We start from the raw sequence: 26815 nt of genomic DNA on the forward strand, positions 1-26815 counted from the left end.
TTTCCCAGGATTTGTTATTTGCATTAAGGTATGACATGTTACTAATACTACGTAAGTCATTAATTTATTTTCTCCATTCAGATAAATCCCAAGAGATTAAGAGTAAAATCTCACAGCTGTCCATTAAACAGCAGGAAACATATGGTTACAGAAATGTAGTTATATCTTGATAAGTTTATTTTTTAAAGACACTGAAATTAAAATGATTCTATTTGATGTATTACCATTTTATACACATATACTTTTACTTTGCTTACAGTGCTTATACCGTAGAATCTTCCTGCTATAATGTCCTGAATTTTGTGAGCGAAGTTGACAGTCAAGAAAATTACTATGTAATGACTAAGTAGCTTCTGTCCATCCTGATTTATTTCTGAAACATGAGAAAACCATCACAGATGTATGCTACATTGTTCAGAGAACATACATATGCATTTAAGTCACTTACATTATACGTTTTAGTGATGTAATTGTGAAATATGTTCTTTTTACATTCCTAATTATGGAGCAGAACAGATGGCAAAGACTTAGTTCAAAGTAATATATATCCATTAAAATAAACGATGTTGCCAACCATTCATCAATGATAGAAGAGTTTACTACTTCCTTGGAATATAATTAGGCACTACTCTGGACTGCAAAAAAAGGTAATTATTTCAAAGTTTATTTTCTGTGGTCATTTACAGTCAAAATTAGTTAGAAAACTGTTTGAAAGCTTGCATTATCAGGTGCAACACATTTATAGTGGGTTTGTTATTTGGCAGCGTGAGGTAGTTTGTGGGGAATGTAACTCTGAGCAAGGACTATGAGTGACATTTATTTTGGCTCTGTGTTGACTCCTATTTACACCATCGTAAGTAATTGAAAGCGAAACTCTTCCTTCAAGTAAGAGGTTGCAGGAAGGATGTGTACTGTGATGGGCTCTCAGAAAAAAGACCCTGAACAGTCGGGTCCCGGGGCGGTACTGGGAAGGATCCCTGCTGTACCTGTTGGAAGTCCAGAGCTCCCAGTACTGGCAGGCTAGTGCATTTTGCTAAGAGGCGGGGAGTGGTGTGCTGGACTATGAGTCTTCCAAATCACAGTTTATGTGGCACTGCAGACTCTGATCAACATTTGCAGTCCCTAGGCAAAGTGCCTTGTTGCTGTGATGTTCTTATTGAAGACAGCAACCAGCAGTTCAGGCGACATGCTGCACAGGGGTGCCAAACCCTTTCTCCCTGTAGATGTAATGGAGGTAAGTAGGTGTCTTGGAAAAGTTGTCCAGAAGCCCTGAGAAAAATGCCAGCCACTTTAACTCACTAACTTTGTAAAAAGCTATCTTTTGGCAGTTCAGTAAAGATAATTTAATTTCTTCATTTCTTGACATTAGATGCTGTAGCAGATATTTAAATTTAATTTAAGTGCTGTACAGCTCAATGTTTTCTTAAAGGGCACATCAAGGATTTTGTCTGGCTCTTCCACTGGGGAAAAGAACTAAAACTAAGCCCCTAAGCCTGAGACTACAGCCACACGAGTAAATTAAGCAGTCCTGGGGAATTTTCCCAGGCCCTAGAACTCGAATTTTCTACATCATTAAGTTGCTAGTACAGTCCCCAGCATGATTTTGGCTTGAGCTAAATAGCATTTTCCTAAGCAATCCCTGTGCACAGGGCAGAAATGTGCATGGGCCAGTCAGGCTGTTCGCAGCAGGCAGTTTGCATGCAGCCATCTTCTTGGGGGGGCTCGGAGAGGCTGCTGCTCTCCTGGCCATGGTCTGCACGGCTGCCCTCAGTGCCAGAGAAAGGTTTCTGTGTATTTACTTTGCTTGTATAGATAGCTAAGTTAGATTAGTTAACCTTAATGACCAAACTGTGGAGGACAAAAAAAGAAAAAAATTTTGAACCTTAGATAAGCAAGAGGGTTATCTGCTGACGTTCCTAACAGGGGTTGATCTGTGAGAGCTCCTGTCAGAAGCTCCATTCAGGAGCAACACTGTAACCTACCACTTCCCAGTGTCTCCAAATGCACACAGTGACCACCTTGTTGTTCATGTTGAAGCTACTTGTGGTCCTAGGGCCTTCACCTCAAGTTGCAGTTTGCACTCAGACCCTCTATACTTGGTATAAACAGTCTTCACTTAAACACACATCTGAAATAATCTGTAGATAACAATTATTTTTTCCAAGTTGGCTGCCCGTATGCACAGCTGGAACTAACGAACAGGCTTGAACGCAAGACTGTCTACGATGTGATTATAAACAAATCCTTCTGTATTTAAAATACAACCTGAGTATAAATATAATTTTCTGTACTCTGGCAATGATTTATACCCTGTACATCACTAACTCCCTGAACTTCACGTAATTATTGCTTTATAGAATGTCTGCTGGGATATTTTCTTTGATTATGGGATTTTTTTGGTCACCCTTTGGTGATATTTACTCTGCCTTAACAGTATGAAGGCACCTTGTCTTTGCAAAAAGGTGATTGCAGAAATTATAAATCTTCTGTCTAAGTGGAACTAATTACTGAAATGGATCAAACCCCTTTCTGCTAATGCAGTGCTAGTGTAAATCCTCCACCAACTGTAATCAGGAAGAGTTTTGCCATGGATTTCAGTGCTGGAAGGATCAGACTTTAAGTAAAAAACAATAATAATAATCCATGGGTTTCATTCTTCAATTGCTTATTAATTACAGACAAGAGGTAATAGATATGAGGCAAAGTCAATGAGTTTAATGTGACAGCTAGTTGTTATTGAGAGAGCCATTTTCATTATGTGTGCCCAGAATTCCACAGAAGCCCATGGACAGTTCTGAAAAAAGTTCCCACAGCTTGCAGTGTTGGTTGTTCTTAAACAAAGATAAATAGAATACAATAGAATACAACTGAATGCAATGTAATGTGATGCAGTACAACATAAGGCAGTACAGTGCAATGCATTACCATAGAATACAAAGAAATACAAAACTTAGGCCACATAAGTTTCTGTTTGATCACTCTGCTGGTATTGCTGAATTGGTGGGAGTATTTTCTGTACCATCTTGGGTGTTTTTCTTGATTCAAACTGGCTTGAGAAATGCTTTAAAAATACTAACTCTGAAAAGATTTTCTTAACATAAGAGATTTAATGCCACTCAGATGGCATAAGTCTCCCAGATCTGCATGTGAATCTTCCCCCTCTTTTCATATGTAAAACCAAACTCAACAACCTTTTCTCCCATTCTTGGTTTCTGCAGATGTCTTCCGGAGAGCACCCTGACTTTTCTGCAGGTTGATGATCCATGTTATACAGGCATGTAATTGAGGTATGTATAATTTCTTATGTGGTGTATATACATATAATGTCTTATCCTGCTATCCATGTTTTCGGCTGGAAAGTAAATATACTTCTCAGCAAAGCTGGTTGGTTTTTGTTTATTTCATCTTTCTGGACAGTTTGACATTGGGGAAGTCTTGACAGATCGGTATTGTGATAAGCTTGCATGGACCCAGAGCTGCACTTTGAGGAAAGAGTCTATTCCCACAAAGGAATAAGCCACCAAAACCACCATGGGAACAAAAAAAAATGAGGAGGTCAACAAGAGAATTCTTATGGCAGAGTCCTTCTTTGACTCCCCTGCCACTGCTTTTTACTCAGGAAAGAGGATGAAACAAAATGAAGTATGGATTGTGCATCCCTGTGACATGTTGTATATCCAGAAACTCTCTTTACCAGGTCTCTCTAATGTTTGGCATATATATGTGTATATATATATATATGTGTGTGTATATAATACACACAGACATATATATATATATATGTCACATACTCCACAGTCGGTGATTATGCTTCACCTCTGTGTTCAACTCTGGAACAGTTACTGGTTTTGATTAAATGCGTTCAAAGTTAACTGTGGGTCCCAGAAATATAGTTTGTACTGGGATTTTTATCAAGCCTGCCAGAAAAATCAGATGGAGGTCAGTTAAAAAGGAGTAAAATATACAGAAAAATCATTAAAAATTCACCATGGCAAATAGCGTCACCAAATTAAGTGCAGCTTATATTGATCTTAATGGCAGAAGAGCATGTTGACTAACAGGAGTACACTGTCCTGTCACACATTTCAAACGTTACAGTGAAATACAAAGTAAGGAAAATACTGGATTAACTTTGGTGTCTGTTTACATTCTGACTGTGCAATTCAAACCATGACCTACAAGACAGAGATACCAGATGGTTCACACTATGTCAATCAAAGATCCCATGACTTTCATTTCTAGACTGAGAGAAGTATTCAAGGTGTTGCCACTCTGAAGAGTTCTTCAACTCTGATATGAGTCGGTGATTTCAGGTGGCTTCTTTCAGAAAAGACCTTATATGTGACTAGAATCTGATAACTACCATTGAAAAGTAAGACCTGTTTTTAGGTGTCTTAAAATAAAAATAACCCTCTTCCCAGGAAAAAAGAATCTTTCCTAAATACCATCTTTTTTCAGCCCAAAATCTTGTCCTCAGCAGAAGTAAGATTTTTACTGTGATTTCTTCCATACTTACAATTTCAGTCAAACTGGCTGTGAAAATGAACGATCCTACCTTGCTTAAGTAGCTCACGTTGCTGTTTCCAGTGTACCCTTATACGGGAAGAGGGTCTGATTTCCTTGAACTGCCACTGCTGTATCATCTTGAGCGTTATATTAACTTAAAGAAGATGACAAAAAATACTATGAGCTTGTAGATATATTCTGTCATTGACAGGGCAATGAAAGATTAAAACAATTAAAACAATAAAATAATCTGAAGTCTGAAACCTGAAACTGTACATTTCATAGCTTATAGGAAAGCTTCATTTCCTTTAATTGTGGTGTTACAGAGTTGTGTTTCTACCATGCTAACATGATGTCACAGAATGGCTGAGGTTGGCATGGGCCTCTAGTCCAAACCCCCTGCTCAAGCAGGGCCATCTACAGCCAGTTGCCCAGACCACGTCCAGACAACTTCTGAATGTCTGCAGGGATGGAGGCTCCACAGCCTCTCTGGGCAACTTGTGAAATGTGTAGCAACAGTACCTGACATGCAGGGAGTATTAAACTAATTACTGCCTGGTTGCTTATGAGCAAATGAGATGTGAACTTAAGAGACTGCTGTGAGAGAAGCCAAAGGAGCAGCAAGCGTGACGCCAGACACTGGCACGAAAAAAGCCCAACAAACCAACCAAACATATCTCTGTCGTGCACAGGTATTATTTAGAGTTTAACCCCCATGCCATTTTGGTATTTATGACTTTTTCCTGGTTTAGTGGTAGTTTACTACATTCCATAATTTTCTCCTTCCCTTTCTCCTCCTTCCTTTCAGGCATGGATTTTGAAGGATAGTAGCCTCTGTCTCTAAATGTTCTGAAAAATTCTACCTTTCCTTTTTGGTTATCATTCACATACTTGGTGAGTGTGAGAATCAGTTACATTTAATTTATTCCTCCTATGCTGGTGTGGTCTGATATTCTCAGGATTTTGTAATTTCAGAGAGGGTGGTTTGCTTCCTTCCATTAAGAGAATGGAGCTGTTGAGCCAATGTTTGCTACCAACCACAAACTAAGCTGGATTACATGTTTTATCCTCTTTGGTTTTGCAGTAAAGAATACAATTGCTGTTTTGTTTAAGGTGGCATCAAAAACCATGTTTTTTTCATGTATGTTGATGAACAGAAACTCTTCTTACAGGTGGTGTGATTTTTTAACACAGTATCGATATGATTTATATTGCTAAAAGAAAACATTTTATTTTGTTATAAATGTATCTTTCTTTTAGTATAATGCTTAATTTTAGAATTATTTATTTTTTTCAACATTCATGTGATCATTTAGAGCAGATCAAATATTGCACTTATGAAGTATTTATTGAAATTGATAAGAATTTTAGATATTTTTTTTTTAAAATGGCTCTTTAACACTCATTTTTTTTCTGTATGTCACTAAGAACTAAGCATATGTGCTGAGGAATCTCAGTGCCCTCTACATGGAATTAAGCACATCCCTTGCATAACTGGGTTGAATCATGCACAATGAACTATGCCACACATGGAAAACAGAGGTACTAAAATTCTCAAGTGTGTGTGATTCTGGAGATGAGCTAACAAAGCTCAATATAAAAAAAAACAACAAACCCAAACAAAAAAAACCCCACAAAGCCAAAGCTTTTTTCAAAATGAAAATAAGTTAAATCCTTTAAAAATCAGGAAAGAAAATCTCTGTATGTAAAGGGATTGCTCCTTTGTCTATTGACTTAGTATGACTAATCAGTAGTAGCACAAATATTTGATATTTTGTCAATTTGAAATCTAATGGAAAAAGAGGTAAAGAAAGTGCCTTAAATAGCTCAGAAATGGCAAAAGACCTGACAACAACTATTCGGTTAAAAAAATCCCCAAACACAAACCCAATGACGATGTTTTTCTCCCATCCCATTTTACACATACCTATAGATACCATCAACTGCTGATGCTATTAGACTTTGTGCTGACTCTGTGTCTGCAGCAGGAATACTGGCAGGCAGCACCGTATCAGCAGTCTGAAATTACATACAGACAACTATAAAAATGAATGCCTGCTCTTAGGTGCAAGTTTATTTATTATGGGAAGGCTTTTACATGAAGGGTACATGACCTTATGGATAAATGTGATAGTTTTGTAGTCTTTCACTATGTGGACTTGCACTCTATTTAAAAGGAAGATTGGAAGCAAGTGTGACAGTGCATGCTGATAATGATTCACTTTACATGAAACACCTGGTCCAACTCAGAGGAGACTAGTATTGAGATTAATCTACCATGAGAAGGGATCAAGCTATCTCTTAGTGTGTACAGGATTTAGCTAGGAATAAACAAAGCTAAAGACTAGCAGGTTCTTAAGAGTTTTTCAATCGATTTAAATAACATAAAGACCACACTAAAGTGCCATGAGTAATCTTAAACACCCAGTGCCTAATCCAGAGCCTACTGAATTTAAACAGAATGTTATTATTTGCTGTCAGTGGATTTGGAAACAGTTCCTTGAAATCATTAAGTCAAATCTGACTGTTTTATTCCCTCTGCTGCATGACCAGGCCAGATTTTATATTCTTCTATATCTAAGAATGGCATTAGAGAACGTGCTCATGTAAGTTCCAGTGCCTAACAAATAGAAACAAAAAGGCAAATTCAGTTGCGATGTAAAGAGAACTGAGAGATGAGGGAAGGCAGAGATCAGAACACCTACGTGAAAAGGAAGTTCACATCATATCAGATATTGCTGGGAGGGGGGATGGGGGCGATAGCCAAAGAATTTCCATGCCCCTTAGTGAATATATATTACATGAAAAACATTGACCTTAAATATGCTTCATGGGGGGAACGAAGGGTCAGGGCTCTTGGGACTAGTACCCTTTAGATGCTTATAATTGGTTGTACTTTGACTGTAGCTTGGGCTCAAGGACTAAGTCTGCACTGTACTTGAGCGAGTCCCATGGGCTGGCTAGTCCCACAGGTGTCCTGAAGTGTGATATGCTCTCAAGATCTTGCTCTGTTCAAATCCTACAGGTCTGAAATTGTGGAAGCCCTTCCAGGGTAGACTTTATCTATCTTGTCTGCACACCATGATCACGTGGCATTGCTTAGCTGGACAATTCGTGAAAGTGATATGAACAGCATATACCTGCAGGAAGGGAGTTTCCCCTTCAATACCTGACATACTCTAAACCCAATCCAAAGAATATGTCTGATAAAAAGAGGATAGATGCGATGAATACAATCTAGAGTCCAGTCTTGAGCCTGCGATTAGAATACAGAACTAAACCTGAGACACTGCCTGGTGGAGTGAGTTGAACCTACCTCATGTCCCACCTTTCTAGGCTTCACAAACAGGACAGTGGATCCATGCTAAAGTGCTGGAGATCATCATTGTCTCCCCGTCTCGTGAGCCTAGAGTTCTCCGACTGCATCGGTCTGCAAGCAGGGGCTCAGATGTACCTCGTCTGAGCAATACACAGCTCTGAACTCAGGAGAAGGTTTGGAACAGTGCTTGGGCAAATTGTGAATTGTGAATCAGATTTTGACAAAAATATTTAAAGGTTTGTAATAATTGATGCACATTTATTAATAAATAATAATAAAAAAACCCATACTGCACATACTGGAGATAGTTCAGTGAAGGGCCACAAAGATGATTATGGGACTGGGACATCTCTTCTATGAGGAAAGGCTCTGAGACCTGGGACTATTTAGCCTGAAGAAGGCTCAAGGAGAATCCTATCAATGTGTGTAAATACCTGAAGGGAGAGTATAAAGAAGATGGAGCCAGGCTCCTTTAGTGGTACCTGGTGACAGAACAAGCAGTGGTTGCAAACTGAAGCACAGGAGGCTCCGCCTGAACGTCAGGAAACACTTTTTTGCTGTGAGAGTGGCCAAGCACTTGAACAAATTACCCAGACGGGCTGTGGAGTCTCCACGCTTACAGAAATTCAGAAGCTGTCTGGACATGGTCCTGGGCAACTGGCTGTAGATGGCCCTGCTTGAGCAGGGGCTTTGGACTAGGTGACCTTCAGAGGGGCCTTCCAACCCCAGCCATTCTGCGGTTCTGCAATTCTGAATACTTGAGAGTGATTATGCTCATACTTGTATTGCAGTATCACAGTGGAAATAGAGAAGTGTGAGTTCATAGTCTTCTCCATAGTCCTCTCCTTCAAATGCACATACAAAACTGAAAGATAAGGATACATTATTTAACAATGGTAGTTCCAAAATTTAAGTGTTAGTTTCCAGTGGAATCAGAAAGGCAGAACCAAACTCATTATAAATGAATCAACTCAGTTACATTGTTCTCCATCTATATTCATGTCTTCTTCAGAAGAATCTGTTTCTGCCATTGTTTCACTGTTTCATTGTTTCATTTATCTCATCTGTTCCCACCCTATTTGGGAGTGTAGTAAGAACAGTGGATTACTCTGTAGAATTGGTTAGTTGACAATAGGGATGAGGCTTGTCTTTTTCTTTCTCCTGGTGCATTTCTAAATTTTCACGTGCCTTGTCAGTTGGGCTTTGGTTGGTTTTTGTTTTTTGTTTAAAATTAAATTTCTCAAGAAAATGTTATGCTTAAAATGACTAAATTCAACAAGGCAGTAAACGGAATGATTGAGCTGAATGAACAAAGAAACAAATTATATAGTAGGTTAATGACACTCCCAAAAACTTGGGTGAAAAGCTAAAGCAGGAGTGGAATACTAATGAGAAGCTGCTCTCTAACCAACAATTATATATGCTTGTGAAAAATACTACTTTTAATTACATCAAATCCCTTCTTTTTTCAGTAGCAGCAGCAGCAGCAATTTCTTAACATTTAGTTCTTACTAAGCAAGAGAAATATTTGACCCATAATAAGCCATTATTGAGCCCGAAGGAACTAAACACAGGACGTATTTCATGCAGCAAGCGCTGCTGTATCCACGAGGCTCTGAGTATGAGTCCGTGCTTACACAAGGGTGTGGCTGTGTACGGCAATTTGAGGCAATTTGGCATTTCCCTCTGTGTCCATAGTGTGCTGCTTGTTTTGAGCAGACAAGTGTCTGTGCTGCAGAAACCACCATAACATCTTGCAGTAACTGACCCCCTTGTTGGCAGTGGCAGCAAAGGCGCAAGAAGGGAGTGAACGTGGAGATAATTACCCTGGCTCCGCAGAGGTCGGGCCTGGGAAATGTTTGTGGGGTAGCGTCTGCTGGAGCTGACTGTGCTTTAGCTAACATAAAGATTTCATACAGAAGCCTTCTACCACTAAAGTTATCTTTCTGGTCCCTTTCGAGAAATCTGAAGTAACCCATTTAGTTTTTGACAGTGCTCTGGTCACGGCTGTTACAGTGCTGGTGCTATACTAGAGGCTATGGGCGTTCTTATTAAAAAGTTTAACTATTCCAAAGTCAGATGGGTGGTATCGTAGCATTCTCACTTGTCAATAATACAGCAAATTTCTGTAAAGAAACAAAGAAAATGCCATGTAATACCTGTCACTGACAGAGCCCCAGAAACCCCTGTGCCAGGCACAGCACACGAGGGGCAGAAGGTGGTATTTCCCCTCATATGAAAGACAAAATAATGGTGAGGGGAAAATAGGGTGGTGGGAAGTAACGTGGTTTGCCGAAGATCACCCAGAGTATTTATTGGAGAGTTGGGAAGGAAGCATGGGTCTATTGACTACTACTTTAGTCTCATATCCACTAGATTATGGGATTTTCATGCACTTCCCACAATGGTATCATATTAATGCTCTGCACATTCTTTCTTTGTCGATTAATAGTCCTAATATATTCTATATGTGTCATGGTTAGTGAACACAGAACAACAGTACTAACAGGTTATTGGTTAGATCCAAAGTCTACCAGTATGAGTTTATCTGAAAAAACTTTGGATAGAGCTTATAATAAACTAAAAGGGACAGGCACTGCAAGTCTGCGTGTCATTTAACAAATGAAAGGAAATAGGATTTTTAAATTAGAAGCAATAAATAAAGTTTGTCATTCCTTAGTGGATTTTCATTTTTTATTTTTTGGTGGAACAATTATGAAGTTCCCAACATCCTTGCCTTGGCAAGAAAACACCTAGTTCCCCAAGGTACGGGGTCCTTGGGAACTCATGAAGACTGGACTCCTTGCTTTATAAAAGTTAAGTTTCTGAGGACCTCATACAAAAACCTTGGGAACAGAGCCCAGATTGTTGAGGGCTTGCAGTTTTTCAAGTTGCTTTGGTTTGCCAGATGAATTTTGCCTTTTAAGAACCTTCCAAATTGCTAGTAAGAAGGTAGGTGGGTGAGCAGAAACTGGGCAAGAAATCTGAGGAGTGTTTTGATTTCACTGAGCTGACATCTTCCAAGGGGAGAAAATTGTTACATAGGAACGTTTCTGATCAGTTTTATTATGATTCTCTGTAATAATGCAAAGAACTTTTGATCCCACTTTTATAGCATTAAATGCCTAGAGGTCAATATCTGTGTGTGTGTGTGTACACGTTGCACAGAGGATAAATATCAGCATTTTGATATGCCATGTGTACAAAGACAACGTAAGGCTTCTATAGCAGAAACAAAGCTTCAAGAGTCAGATGACTACAATGTGATTAGTCCCTACAATACTCCACATCAGTAGGCTGATCCAGGAAGATATTTTTTGCTGATTATTTGTTATTAACATTACTAATCATTGCAGAAATGCACATTGACCTTCATCAAAGGGTCAATGACTATACGAAACTAATTAATAAAGAAACAATATTCTTAGGAATGGAAATGGTCAATGTTGGTTTCCTTTTTGATTTATATGAGTAATATCATACATGATTATTGTAATAAATTATGTTAATGGGAAATTTCTACAATTTATAAATGCACCTCTAACTAGTTCAGTCGGAAAGAGATAAATATGTCAAGAAATGATACTAATTCCCTTCCCTAAATATGGGAAGATGTAAAGATATGATTTAAAATGTCACACTTGCAATCAGAGCAAAACCCCTGCAATCAGGAATCTGCAATAAATATTTACATCATGTTTTTTGAAGACAGACACAGTGCAAACATAATTCAAGCAGACTAAACATGTCTGGAAAAAATTCTAAAAATAATTTCCTTTAATTGTTGTTTTATAGTGCAGGGTTGCAGCTAGCAAAGTCTTTCCCGACTAAGCTTCTATATTAGAGGTTTTAGATAAGCAAGTGGTTTACTGTAACAGACACATATCTGAAAGCTGAGAATACGTGAGTAAAGCCCAGATGCTGCAGGTTATATATGTTGGTGCAAGTCAAAGAGGCATGTCACAGAAAGTGTGCGTGTGTGGGGGAAGGTGTCATGTTATTTCCAGTTTTGGACTGCTGCTAGGGGTGAGAAACATCTGAGATGTCAGAGCCAAAACTCACACATCAGGCTGTAAAAGAGGAGTGCTCTGCTGCACTGCTGAAAGCAGAGCGGGCAGGGAGCCCCAGCAGGCTCCCTCTCTGCCTTGGGGGAAGGGTCATGGGAGAGAAGGAGGCATGTATTCCCACCATGCTCCTGTGGTGGGAATTCTTCAGTGCCTCAAGGACTCCTTATGCTCATGTATGCCGTGAGAGATGTGACTGGTCTGTTTGCTTAGAGACTATATTACTGATTTAATGAATCAGTTATGGTACTTTCCCAAGCTAATATTTCCCATTTTTATTAACAAAAAGAAAAAAAAAAAAAAAAAAAAAAAAAAAAGTAAATAATGGCTGGTAAAACTCCTGAAAATAAGGCACATTTTCTGGTCATACTCAAAGTCTTGTATCTGGTGCCCGCAGATGTCAGAAATGCATTTCTCTGTGATTTCCTGTTCAAATCTGTCATTTCCTGCAGAACTGTGACGATGCCTGCCATAAGATAGTGCACTTCTCCATCGTTCAGAGATTTTGATCCCATCTGGCATGAAAAAATGAAGAGAAGCTTTCCCTCACATTAAAATGTCTAGGCAATCCATCTTAGCAGGTGTGCTGCTCATTTTTTACAGTAATTGCCCATGACATTGCAGTAGACCTTCCTGAGATAAGGCAGCTTGTCGGCTGTAGAGACTTGGATTCCCGTCTCCCTGCCTTGGTTTGACTCCTCTTTATGGTGCTTGTGTGAGTAAGTCTGATCCTGAGCAGCACTGGAAAGAGCGGAGCGTTGTCAGCAAGCAGCAGGTTTTCAGTTATTAAATTAACAGCTTCGGTCGTAAGTACATTGCAGCTGGGGCTGGAGAAACGGGCTGCGCTGCCAGACCAGAGGCAGGAGAATGAATCCATAGTACAGAAACTCTGATGAATCAAGGGTCTTGCTCTGAAGCTGTTCATGAATTTAGGCAGCAAAAATAAAGTTGGCTTGTCCTTCAGACCGGCAGGGTGGTTGCATTGATGGGCAAAGGGGTTTAGATGGAGAGTAGCTGGCAAGCGAGTCAGCGGTGGTATTTCCAGAGGTAGCTGGGAAGAGCATACTCTGACTGACACACAAGGAAAGGAAAACGAAATCTTAGTCCGTTGGCCTTCAGGGTTAGCAGAAAACTTGCCGTAGGCTTCAGTGGACTCTGTCTAAGGCCTTGTAGGCAGCAGAGAAAGGCCATGGGCACTGATGCGGAGACCCTGCATGCCTGCAGCAGAGCCGTGGTGAGGCTCAGTCTGGCAGATAGCGCTGCGGGGAGTGAGGGTCTGGTCTCCAGGCTGGGGTGCGGGAGATGCGAGGTAAAAAAAAGGAGTTTCTCCTGCTTTGCTTCTTAATTGGTCATTGTATGCTTTTAGAGGAGGTGATTAAGAGATAAGGAAAAATGAGTAAAATAACTCATGATTTGTGCTACAACCTCTGATACATTTCTAGGAAATTTTCTCACCCCTATCATTTTTCTAAGTCCTTGCGAGCAACAAATACTGAGCCAAATTTCACAAAATCAGATGAAAGATCAAAACTGGATCTCCTGGAATTTTTAAAGTCACTTTAGATAGCAATATGTTTTGAAAAAAAATATGTATGCAAGAACAAGAAAGAAAACCATATTGTGTATATCGTATATACATGTATATACACGTGTGTATATATATATATGCACAATAACAAGAAAAAAACATCACATGAACCTGAAATATAAATTTAATTAATTATATAGCCATACAAACAAGCAATATAACACTGAACTGTTTGTCATGTGATTTTTTTAAATACAAAAAAGTACTTAATAAAGATGAATTTAGCAATTATTTTGGAAGCCAAATTGAAATATGTTTCCATAGGCAGCCATTGCTGATAAAGATCTTGCTTATTTATATTGATATGAGATCATAATATAACAAGCATTTTTACTATTTTTTAGAGTGTACTATAGCATCAACATTTTTATTGTTCCTCTGTGTAACTGTGTCGCATTTTCTTCTACTAGATTTATTTTTGCATATTAATTTGTGATAAAAGCATCCATTTAGAATTCATTTTTATAAAATCTTAACAAATAATTTTTCTTCCCTAATACTTTGTTCACAGCCAAACAGAATTTTCATTTTCTTTTTTATTTATATTTGTAGTCTTTTCCATTACTGTTTTTAATTTGTAATGAGCAATATCTGTGCAAAGACTTTTTTTTTATGAAGACAGCTGAGCTCTGCCAAACATTGTCCTACTAGCTCAGGCTAGAATTGTGAGAAAAAATTCCAGGCTGTGTCTTTTTGAGTGGCCATTTATTTCAAGTAGTGATAACATAACTACTTTTAGCTGGTGTTGCATAACTCAGACTACTCTACTGATCTTTTTCCTGAAAACAGAATAATGATAATAATATGGTTCCCCTCCAGAGTTTATTTTCTTCTCTGGAAATATAACAAAATTCTGACAAAAATAATTGTGCTATTGTGAATGATAAACGGTCATTGAAGAATAAATTAGTAAATACAATATATACAAAAACCACAATAAAGGTACTGTTCATCCATCATCTGCTATTAGCACCCTGACCTTGAATTCATCATTGAAGATAATGGGAATTTTTTCCTGGTTGAGGAGTTTAGGAATATGGCAGCATCTACACGACAGAGAGAATCAAATGTCCAAGCTACAAAGGTAGCTGGTTTAATACAAAGGCACTCTTGCTATTCTGCTTTTTTTTTTCTTTTTTTAATATACCCAGTGGAAGTGACAGTGGCAAGATAGCACTGTTTTTCATAATTGCCATCTGGAATACCATTTAAAAGCTATCAATACTTTTGACACTGGATGCAGATCTCTTACAAAAATTATATATTCCCAGAGTATTCATAATTTCTAAGAGTATCAGAAAATAGGTATTTGTCCCAAAAAGCTGATCTACTTGCAGCTGATTTACTATAAAAGACAGCCACTGAGAAAATTCAGGACTTTCTGTTGTGCATAACTGACCGGTTTATGGTAGCATTACACTTGACTGACCAACATGGCGTGAGTCTGCTCTCAGGAGACCAGCTTCCTACTCATCTTGTTATGGTGCCGACACAGTGGGTAGTTGAAAGGATCTGTGGAGACAACCCAAGCTCTTTGAAAAGTCACTAATTACAAAGGAAGCGATTGCAATAGCTGAAGTTGCATACCTTTGAAATTGCTCAATTAACAGAATTGTCATCACAACTAAATGAAGCATTTCAAACTTTGATCTTGTAGCCATACTACTGAAGCTGTCTTTGTCTTAAGCTCGTGGTCCTTTACACAGAAATGTCCGCTCAATAATTATATTAACATTTATTTTGGTACTCACTTTTAGAATTGAGAAAAGAAAGAAAGAAAAAAAAAAAGCAAAAACTTTCCATAAGCATTCAGACTTTAAAATTGATGTTTTGGCTGTATTTATTCCCATTTATACTCAAATTTTTGAGATCTTTTCAAATGATTATTTGATCACTGGCAGAAGCTATTGGACAGCAGAATACAGAACTGCCTCACAGTTTATGGAGACGTTATGTTAAGGTTTTGGAAGTGCTGGCATGCCAAGTCAATCAGAGAAGAGATTACCTGCCTATTGAATCTGGAAACAAAGCCCAACAACCTTCCTTGCCCATAGTTACAATATTTATTCGCAATCTGTCTGTAGAATTAAGCAATTCCAACAGACTGAACAGCCTGACATTTGATAAAATCAGAACTGGTTTTCAAATGTGTACAACAAAGGTGCGTTGGGTCTTGCTGGGATGGCATTCCCTCTCCCCGCAGGAGCCCTCACAGAGCTGTGCTTTGTAGCCAGAACGGTGTTGACAACACACGGGTGTTTTGGCAGCTGCTGAGCAGCGCTCACACGGCATCGGGGCTGTCTCTCCAACCCCACTCCAGAGGCCAGTGGGCTGGGGGTGGGCAAGAGGCTGGAAAGGGGCACCGCTGGGACAGCTGACCCAAACTGACCAAAGGGGTATTCCATACCATATGATACCACGCTCAGCAATAAAGTCTAAAAGGAGGAGGAAGGGAGAGGGGCCATTTGTTATTAAGTCATTTGTCTTGTGAAGCAACTCTGGTGTGTACTGAGGCCCTGCTTCCAGGAGGTAGCTGGACATTGCCAGCTGATGAGGAGTAGAGAATAAATCTTTTTTTGCTTTTCTTTGCTCCTGCATAGCCTTTGCTTTTCTTTATTAAGCTGCCTTTATCCCATCCCATGACTTTTTAATCTTAATTTCCCTCCCTGTCCTGCTGAGGAGGCAGCCTGAGAGAGTGCGATAGACAGCCAAGGTCAACCCACCACAAAAGGACAACACACACGTACAACGAATTCTAAGTTGTTATTATAAGCTTAATTCCAGTCATCATAAATGGCATAGGATTTCACATGCTTCCTACAATATTCCAAGTCTTAAAAAGATCTGATTTCCTGTGCAGTCTCCTGTTGAAACAAAGAAGGTCTGGAGTGTCCTTGTAGAGGGCACTTGTAGAGGAGTAACTTGTAGAGAAGCAAAGCCAATTCAAGTTTATGAACAGTCACAGCCAGTAGCCAGGAGATGGGAGAGCCTGCAAAGGAGATCTGGCAGTACTCAAAGTCAGAACTGGGAGCTCTGGAAGGTCGAAGAGCTCAGAGTGGGCAGTCAGGAGAAATGGCAGTGTCAAGACAGGACACACCGAGTAGTGCTGGAGACTGGAGTTGCTTCCAACGTACTCCACAGGAATTTTTATTACATAGAAAACACATTGTCCACATTTCCAGATTTCTAGCACAAATGAAGTTTATGGCTGAGATTGCAAGTAAGTTCCACACGCACTCTTGGTAAACTGAGAAACTACTCTATTACCGACAGTGAAAAATCCCTGAAAGTGTCAGTCACAGAGCTCTTCATCAGCATTACAAAAATGCCTTAGGTAGGATGCCCAGACCAATTATGGCCTGGGTTATGTAGAATGAATACAAAGTCCAGGAGACACAAAGTAGCTGCCTCCCTCATGGAGAAGGATCTGACCAACATGTACCATGAGTTATTTTGTGTAAGACATTCCAAAAAACTGCAGTCATGAAGCCTGAAAAGCTCTACAGTTTGGGACTACTCTTCCCATGTGGCTGCTAAGCAAGCACCTTATCTTAAGCCATGCGCCTTAAAGAAATTTTGGCCAATAAATTCTCAGCAGGCTTATGAACGGATTCATGAGTTGCAATTCTAAGAGTTCTTTGAGGAACAAATAACCTGAGATCATAGATCCATAGACAAAGTAAAAAATATTTTTAAGAAAATAAACAATTTTTAGGGCAATTCTTTAAATAAGCCAAGACTGAAAATACCTTTAAGCTATGGATGACCTATTTCAGGTGTTAGAAAAAAATAAACCATCCACCAAAGGGGATAGTTCCACCCTTTCCTCATCTCATGCAGTTTCTCGTTCCGGCCCATGAGATCCAACCCATTTTCATTATGCTGGGGTTTTTTGAACTGACACCAGTTCCCAGCTGGTTTTGAGTGTAGCTGCACAAATACATGGTGTCATGGAATCGAGCAGGCTGGTGGTAAGGAGAGGATGGGATGGCCCTTTTCAGTCACAGCACTGTATCTTGCTGTCTTAGAGAGATCATGGAACTGGACTGCAAGAGATATTTCCCTCAGGACATAGACATGCTGTGAGATGAGAAAATCCATCCCCCTGGTGTTTACATGGTCTGGAAGAGTGCACATACCTGCTGCCGGACTGAGACCAGTGTCAGACCAAAGCTGTATATTGTATTTACTCCAGTAGAATTGTGCTAGCTGAAACACATTAAATACTATGTCTTGCTTTTTGACTGAATCAGTTGATGTCTGATAGAGATGAACTGGGCTGCCGTGTGCAGAATTTTGTTTGTATTCCCCAGGGAAATAAAGAACGTGTTTTAATGTCTTATACAGTAAAATAATATGAAGTTGGATTAATCTATATGCATCAAATTCATGTTGTGTTCCCTATGCAAGATACCAATTCAGAGTATTTGGGAGCAGATCTGTGTAGACAAAACAGTATGCCCTCTGATAAAAACTTCTTGCAATCTAGAATTTGAAGATGAATGTTTATGTTTAGAATTAAATATCTAAGTTTTGTCATGTAGGCCTTATAGAATCACGCTTTTTTGATAAGTGTAATACATTGGCTGTGCACATAATTGCAAACAAATCTTTACACATTTCTAAGTCTTTTTATGAAGTGGGTTATTTAAATATGGCATATTAAGAAAAAATAATTAGTCTATAGAGGTAGCGAATTATATTTTAGATGATAACCTAGTAACCACAGTACCATCCTGGCTGATGCTCTCCTTGGTTTTGCTCTGCAGCTAAAGGCAAGTTACTCCTGCATGTGCCTCTTACTCTCCTGCTATGTTTGCTCATAGACTCCTCGGTACATAGGCTATTTTACCACTGTGTGTACCTGACAGTTGGCAAAATGCAGTCTGGCTTTTACCTGGGGAATCTAGACATGAATAAATAATGCTCATACTCTATAGTTGCCTGTCTACGTTATTTTCCATGGGTCAAAGAATAAAAACAGCTCATCAGGAGTCCCACAGCTTTTCTGTGAAACACCGGCTGGGTGTTCAAGTGGGATTTGTAGAGACCTGGCACAGGTGGCTGTGGCTGTCTAGTAACCCATGTTAGCCCCATAGCGCATATGTGTAATTCTCTGTGACTCAGGAATAGGACACACACAAGAACTGCTCATGATCCTCATGAAGGATCTGTCCTATTATATGCTGGTTTCCTAATTCACCAGGTAGTGAGCAGTATACACATATGTGTGAGAGACGTGTTTGCTGGGAAAATTACAGTTTCAAAATTAACAATCTGTCTGCACGAAAATCTTCAGTAAAATGGGTTGAAAAATGAAAGCAGTAAGTCCAATGGGAAGGAGAATGAAAAGTTAATACAGTTGTAAAAACACTATATTCTCTATTTAGCAGAAGGAGCTCAGCTGTTATGCACAAGTAATGCACAAAACAGAAACAGAAGTAGTTTCCTGTCCTAAAATAAGGCATCATTATGAAAACAAAAATAAATAATGACAACAGCATAAACATTCATAAATGTGTAATAGTTCCCATTTCTTCAGAGAAAACTTAACATTTTTTGTAAAAATGTGAGCTTTATGTGCTTTCAGAATTTTTCACTGCAGAAAACTTGATTAATTATTTCCAAGGAGGAATATAATTGCCTTTTCTCCTTTATTACAAAGCCTATAATTTATTTGATAGGAATTTATGTTTTGTACAGAGTACTTTTTATTACCAACAGTTCTTCCTACAGCAGAACTGCAAAGAAAGTTAAGAGGCATAAAAATCAGAGGCAGAAAAGCAGTTGCTGTTCCCTGCCATTGAACTGGCTGCTCTCCACAGCAGAGCATGTCAGGCTTTCTGCAGGATGCTCCTAAGGGCTCAATACACCGATCTGTTACTAGGAGTGGCAGAAAAGTGCCAGTGATTCAGTTCCTAAACTGCCCACACAGCAATGGGTTGGTCTTCCCCTGTTTCCTTTCCTGATATTATTCCCTTTGTTAATTTTATCCTATAAACCCTAAATAATATATATTCCACCCAGTATACTCAGACTGTTTTGCCTCTATCGCACTGTTTCTGAGCCAGACTAGGCTTTTAAAATCTTTTTTAGTGAATTAGTACTTAATCATGCTGCTCTTTTCTGAACATTCTCTGCTGTGACAAAATCTTGCCAGTAACACAGATGTAGGAACTAAATAAGCTGTTTGAGTTTCTCTTTTCACTATAGCTGCACAGGGGAGGAATTCTGTGCTTTCTTTACCTCTGTGATGTGCACATGCGTAGGTAATCTTAGAATACCATTTCTAGTGGTTTACAGCTCCAGCTGCTATAAAACAAAAAACTAGGCAATCCTTTCACAGTGAAGCAATGTTTAACCTTCTCAGATCTTCAAGATCAGAGAAGGGGAAAAATACCCATGCAGCACGTTTTAAGAAGGTATTTTTGCCATAACTTATTCTTTCAAGAAAATGACTTCTGACCTTTGCCTATGTTGCTGATGATAATTTGTGATCCAATGGCGTCCACAATATACTCATGATTTTGAGATGCAGAGGCAGAAATAGGAGCTGTCTGGGTCAGTGATTGGGTAATAAAAGGCAGAGTAATTAATCTCGCAGTTCAGATGAAATTTGGTGAAATGCTGGTTCAGCCTGACTATTTTATTTAGGAGTAGTAGCAATAGCTGAAACTACTGTGCGCTCTGACTTGCAAGCAGAGGTGCCAACTAGCTCTATGTTGCTGGACCTCTTCTCTTCTGATTGTGTAAATGGCCAGCAGCTGCTGGATGGCTCCTATGGAGGCTTTACCACTGGTCCAGTGCCGTTGCAAATTTGACTTCTTTTTCCTTTTCATTGCTGTCAAAGACGATATGGCAAAGCTCAGCAAAGCCATGGAATAAAAGCCTCCTCCATCCTCAGTATAAGGAATAACCATTACAGCTCAAAAAACTGAGGAGGCTCAAGTATATGCTTGCAATCTTTTATTTATTGTAAGCAGAAAAGTAGTTGCCCTCTTCAATTGGCAAATTGAGGTCCCTTGGTAATGTAGTTGCATTTATATAATTTTATGGTGATGGCTGCTGAACAGAGCATTTTTTCCTGCCAGCTTCCTTAATGCAAGAAGCAAAATACTCTTAATGCAGATTTCTTTGATATACTGCAGTATCTCACAAATCTCTCTCTGTAAGGATTTAAATGTTAGGCAGTAAAAATATTTTCTCAGTTCTGAACTCTTGTATGAAACCTAACCTCCATCACTCCCCCAAACCCTGCAAATCATAATGTACATCAAGATGGAAAAGCAGACAGGCTATTTTAATTGGACGGTACATCATAATATTTTTTCATTTATACGTTTCTCCAGAATATAGCTATGCCTTTCAGAACTTAAAATTATTTTTTGCTGCATCTCAGTTAAATGGATATTGAACTCATGGTGACAAAATGTTACACTAGTCTTCTGGCACTAGTATTTTTTAATATAATTGAAATCTGGATTTGTATATAGCATGCAGTCTAAATATCATTGTAGATAATTGCAGTGATCTTACACATTTGTCATAAAGCAAATATGCTAAAATAGCCTTAGATGACTTAGAGTGATGCATAGTTGACCTTATTACACGGTTTCTTGAAGTGTGACAGCAGACTAAGACTTTCATGTGAGCAATGCAGATAGTAAAGGTCAAGGAATGACGATGACAACAACAAATCTGACTTTCAGCACTGTAAAGTGAAAGCCATTAATGATAATGTATATTTTTACAGCCAACACATAATGTAGGACTTGAAACTATGCAACATAATTTATTTGATTTATTTCAATTTACTCTTATTTTATTTGTGCACTTAAGAATGGAGATTGGTTATATGATCGGGAAACAGGAGGATATATTGTTCCCCACCCTTTCTTTGCCTAACAAACAGTTCACAGTTTTTTCCCATGGTCTGAATTACTTTACAAGACAGCAAAGCTAGGAAATTATTTGCATCTTTTTCTGTATTCAGCATAGCTCAGATAAACTTACTATGATACAAAAAGCCTTATGGCCTGTATATTAGAAATTTCAGATGTAGGAGGAATTGATGGTTCCTCAGAAATGGTTGAGGAAGTTTTACAGCAGCTGCATTCTGAGGAGTTATATCGCTAGGTGGATTTGTATACAAAGAAGGTTGAAGGTGGAGGCTGGAATATTTGAGATTTTTTTTTCCCCCTTTTTTTTTTTTTTAAGTAACTCAGTAGGCCTGATCTGGTTCAAAAATTAGTGTCACACTTGGAAGGCATTGTACCGATAACATCCTAAGGGCCCTGGCACACACCTCTGCTGATTCTCCTTGGAGAGGCTTACAGGTGTTGCAGCATCTCACAAGCTTTGTGTTGTCTCCCTGACAGAGGGTACCAGTGGAGTGGTCAGGGCAGCAGGATGGTGCATGGGTCTCTCAGTCACCTGTAACTCAGTTTTCCATCTGGCGTTTTGAAGTAAACCTGCCATAACTTGTTGCAGTTCAGATGAGCTGGGTCAGCAAAGATTAGTCGGTAGTGTTTAAATGGTTTAAGATAAACTGCCTCATTGCCTAATTTTGACCGAAACAGATTAGGCAACACTCACAGGCACAGCGTTGTTGTCAGGCCAGGGAGTAAGTTTAGGGCCAGGGTGATGAAGAGCAGGTGGAAGCAGATGCCTGCTCCAGTGGCACAGGAGAGGGTGTCTGTCCACAGCTGCACAGTCTTTGGCTCACGGCTCTGTGCTCATTAATACCATATCCACCCATCCCTGGATCATCTGGCAGTGCAGTTTTGAGCCCCTTAACACCTAGGTGCATAACCGTGTTTCAAATGGGCACTGCTGAATCAGCTCGTGTTAGCTGCTTTCACGTGCAGGCAGCCTCCCATTGCAGATTCCACTGTCGGTTGCAACAAAGCAACAAGGCTGTCTTCTCCCCTGTGGGAAACCCATCCTGGTGCACTGTGGGGACAGTGTTTGCATGGGGCTTCTGTAGGGCGTCTAGTTTTCTGTCTCTGAAATCAGTCAACATCTCATCTATAGCATCTAATCCTTGATCTCTACATCTCAGTACTGCAAGCCCAGTACACCATTTCCATCTCCTCGGTGCAGATTCCATCAGCTGCTGTGGTTGAGCAGCTGCTGTATGCAACTGGGACAGAACTCCTTGCTCTAGGGACATTTCCCTCATCCCATGACAGACCATACACAGCAAAGGAAGGCACATGTGGAGATGGAGTTGCAAAAGGCTGAACTGGCCACTTCGCAAGAAGTTCATTCTTGGTAGATATGGTGGCCATTGATGACAGTGCTTATCTTGACCTTGATTTAGCGTGGGAGGTAGTCAAGGTCAGAGTGACAGCCAGCACTGAGAGCAGGCGTGCTCTGGTTATTAAGAAGCTGGACAAACATGAATCCCTCTAAGGGAATCGCAGAGGTTTCTTCAAACTTGTTTCATGTACTTTCCCCAAATGCATGAGTACTTCTGCTCAGTTGTACTTACACGCTTTGCCCACTCACCACAGCATTTTTACTGATAGTGCAGTTCATCATTAGGAAAGAGTGTCAGATGGCACTAGTTAGGATGAATGCTTCAGTGCTGTCATCTGCAGTCATTCCAGCCAGCTTTGTACAAAACTTCCATGGTTCATGAGTAGAGTCTGTGTGTATCTGTCTTGGGAGTATCTACAACCGCTGGCGATCACACATGTAGGCTTCCAGGTGCACGATATCGGTCCCAGGTGCACGATTCATGTCTGCAGTCATAACATCACTCTTTCCACTGGGAAAACTGATTTACTCCTGATTCATGGACCCATTTGCTGGCAGCTTCAGTGATCGCCAGGACCAGTTCAGCTACTGTCCAAGCTGATGAGTATGATATATGCATCCTCAGGAGGTTGCCCTTTGTACCAGTTGTGACACTGGTATCAGTCTTCTTTTGAAGATCCTGTTGTCTGCTCTCTCTTGACAGTTCTCCAGGGATGCCATTTCCTTCTAAGATAACTGCAGTAATGTTTGGCTTGTTGAATTGCCCTCCCTCTTTCAGCATAACAGCAACAATCTATGGAGGGCCAAAAGATAATCCTTCCATTCTGAGAAGTGTCTGGAGGATATTACTGTACTACTTCAGGCTAAAGATCAGCTCTGGTTTTTCAGCTTTTGAATTTAGCAGAAATCCCATGCCCAATCAACGACTGTTTTTTAAAGTATTAGACACAGATTTAAGCTGCAGACTACTCCATCTCACTTAATTTTACTGACTTTCCCCCCCATCTTAATATAAGCAATTCTGATTAGGAAAAACAGTGGTTAGTTCTGTGAGTGTGTGCATGTGATTTCTGCAATGATAATGGTAAGCTGGAGGGGTAAAGAGAGGTGAGAGGAAAGGGATAGCATGGATCTTTAGGTTGCTATGAGTAAAAGGCATAGTTTGTGGCAAAGCCTAACCAAAACCACTGGAGCATGGCAGAGCAGAAAGGTCCAGGTCCTCAGACTGCATGGGGTCTGCCATATGTCTACTAGTGCTAGCCTATATTTTTGGCAGCATTTCCAGACCCTGGCTGTGTTTCCAGGGAAAGAGAAAACCCAGAAACAAAAAAAACAAAACCATCCCAAAAACCCCACTCAAAAATTAAACAACAAAGCCCTGGAAGCAAGTTTCCATGACTGAGGTGTGATGCTGGGATTCATCCTCAGGATATGGATTCAAAACCAGTTCTGCTACCACCAGTTCTTTGCTCCCTGAGGACCTTACCTCACCTTATCTCCCACAATAGCTTGATCAGTCTCAGAGACATCTGCTTCCTCCAAGGCAGCAAACTACTCTGGAATCCCAAATCCTACTGTACTCCCAACGATCTTTGGATCCTAATTCAAGATACAGACATGTTTCATGTAAAATAAAGTAGTGATCACAAACTCTGTGGATATGGGAGTAAATTAAACATGTCTGGGAATGTTCTAGGTACCATGACCAAGAGCTGGTAAACGCACTTCACCTGCAGAAGAAGGCAGAAGGCAGACAAACATTTATTGGGAATTGTCACTGGCTAGTTACAGCTGCTAAAGTACGTCAGAGAATCTGGGGGAACTGTGGCAGCTGGAATGTGCCAAACCTGTGCCAGGGAATATTCTAACACCACAGGAGGCCAAATTCACAAGCACCTTTTCTTTAATTAGTACAGGCACATCTAGGGAGTTCAGTATCATCTTTGTCTCTGCTGTATCTCCATGCAGAGCCTTGTTCTTGATTCTGTTGGTCTAGCTTCCTTTGGCATTCGTATTAAAGAATGAACATACAAGAATGATACAATAAATTGAGTTATGCATATTGCTAAGTTGAGTCATTCTGTGTATTGGACCTGTTGGACAGAGTGTCCCATCCTTCTGCTTGGAATCATTTTGAATGACGGTAGATGGTTCCACATAAAGGCCATTTGCCATACACATAGTTTCAAGTGACTGTCCCAGAGCCTGTCTCTGATACTGGGCAGGCATAAATGTGGTGTTGCTGTTGGATTTGCTGGGTGCTGAGTCCAGGTCTTAGGCGAAAAACATTGATGTCAACAAAATCTGAGGGAAGTGTCCAAAACAGAGTCACTGGGGTTGCACTGACCTCTGCATATTGTGTCCAAAGAACTCCAGCCTATCTATGTGTGGGAGGATGCTTGACTGTGCTTTCATTTGGGATGCTCTGTCCTTACCTAATTGCATTATACAAGTAATGATCCAGTGAAGTAGAATACTGGCACAGAGCCTAACTGCAGAGCATTTAAGAGTGTAAAACCTAGAAATAATATAATTTACTTTGCATTATTGGGAAGAACTTTTTCACTTTAAAGAGCTTTTATTGATTTGTAGAAGAAAGAGAGAGAAGAAAACCCATATACAGTCAGCTTCACATACATCTTCTCTTACTGATACTGAGTAGCCCAGTTCCACAGTTTTCAATAGGATCACTCACAGAGTAACAGACTACTGTCTCTTTTCTCTCAGTAAGGCTGGCAATATTGAATAAAGAGTTAGAGAAATGCATTAAGAAATTTATCTTTAAAATATGAAAAAGATACCTGCAGATTTTAAATAATTCTGTATGGCTGTTATTAGTACTTGGTCTGATTATTCAATGAGCTCACATGCCCTCTAATCTATTTATTTTGAAGGGTGTGCTTGTCCCTGCACAGAAGTGAATTTCATTGTGTTAGGGTTGCCCGTTTGTTTGTAATTGTGTTTGTTCCTACTATTCAAAAGCAACTTACCGTTCAGATCCAGTACCAGTTTTTCAGACTTGAGCCCTTATTCTCAGCTCAGCACTGGGGCCTTATTTCTTGGCTGGAAGTGGTGAAAGAGAACATTCAGCTACCAACTAGCACATCTGCCTTCTCTGTGTGTTTGGATATTACAGTTACTGAGCTGGGCTCTGGAGGGAACTATTTTTAGCCCTCATCATCAGACTGCTGTGGATTGGACGGATTGAGGCAAGGCAGTAATAAATCTAATCTAGAGGGATCCTGATGTAGGATGGGAAAACAGAATTCAGATGGCCTACTGACAGCTTTTGTGGTGTAATGTGGTAGGAGGGATGTACATCTCATCTCTTTTAAAACAAACAAATAAACCGTAAGACTAAGACTGTTTCACTCTTACAGTAGTAAAATATGCCTTTGCACTCTGAGCTGCATTTGCTGGGAAGTCATAAATACGAGATATATAACTGCCAGCTACCATAATTTAAAGTAATTTCCTGATTGAGCAGTATTAGTGGAAGAGGTACTGCAGTCATTTGCATTGTTGCAATACTAATGTTGAAGTTTATTCATATTAAGGTTGAAAATGTCAATTGTCTTGCTTGTGGTAGCAATATTCTGAGCAAGTACTCTGTTTATAATGTTTAAAAATTGTCTAAGTAGTAAATATGTCTCAGCTTGTTATGACTCAGCTCATAAAAGACAGAATATTTTAATACAAGAAAGAATGCTGATGCTTTTTTCCAAATTTCTCGAGTAATGATTTTAATAGCACTAGACCAGAGTGTTTCTGATTGCTACTTGTCATCAACCCAGCTGGCAGAAGAAAATAGTGGCTCGGATTTTCAAAGGGACTTCGGAGGGTGAGGCACACAACTTCCTTTTAGCTTGTGCTGATGGGGTCCGTTCCTATTGAATGCAAGCTGAGTCACTCTTCTCTATCACCATACTCTTGCTCTGAGCTCAGTGTGGGCAGACACCCTTACCAGATTAGACACTAAAAACAGACTGTTCTTTTGAAAGAGTATTATCTTTACTAATTTCGTATGTCCATGGGATGCACTAAAAAGCAGTCACTGGATTATTCACCATTTACTGC

The sequence above is a fragment of the Falco biarmicus genome, chromosome 5 (genome assembly GCF_023638135.1).
Source record: "Falco biarmicus isolate bFalBia1 chromosome 5, bFalBia1.pri, whole genome shotgun sequence".
In the NCBI taxonomy this organism is placed as follows: Eukaryota; Metazoa; Chordata; class Aves; order Falconiformes; family Falconidae; genus Falco; species Falco biarmicus.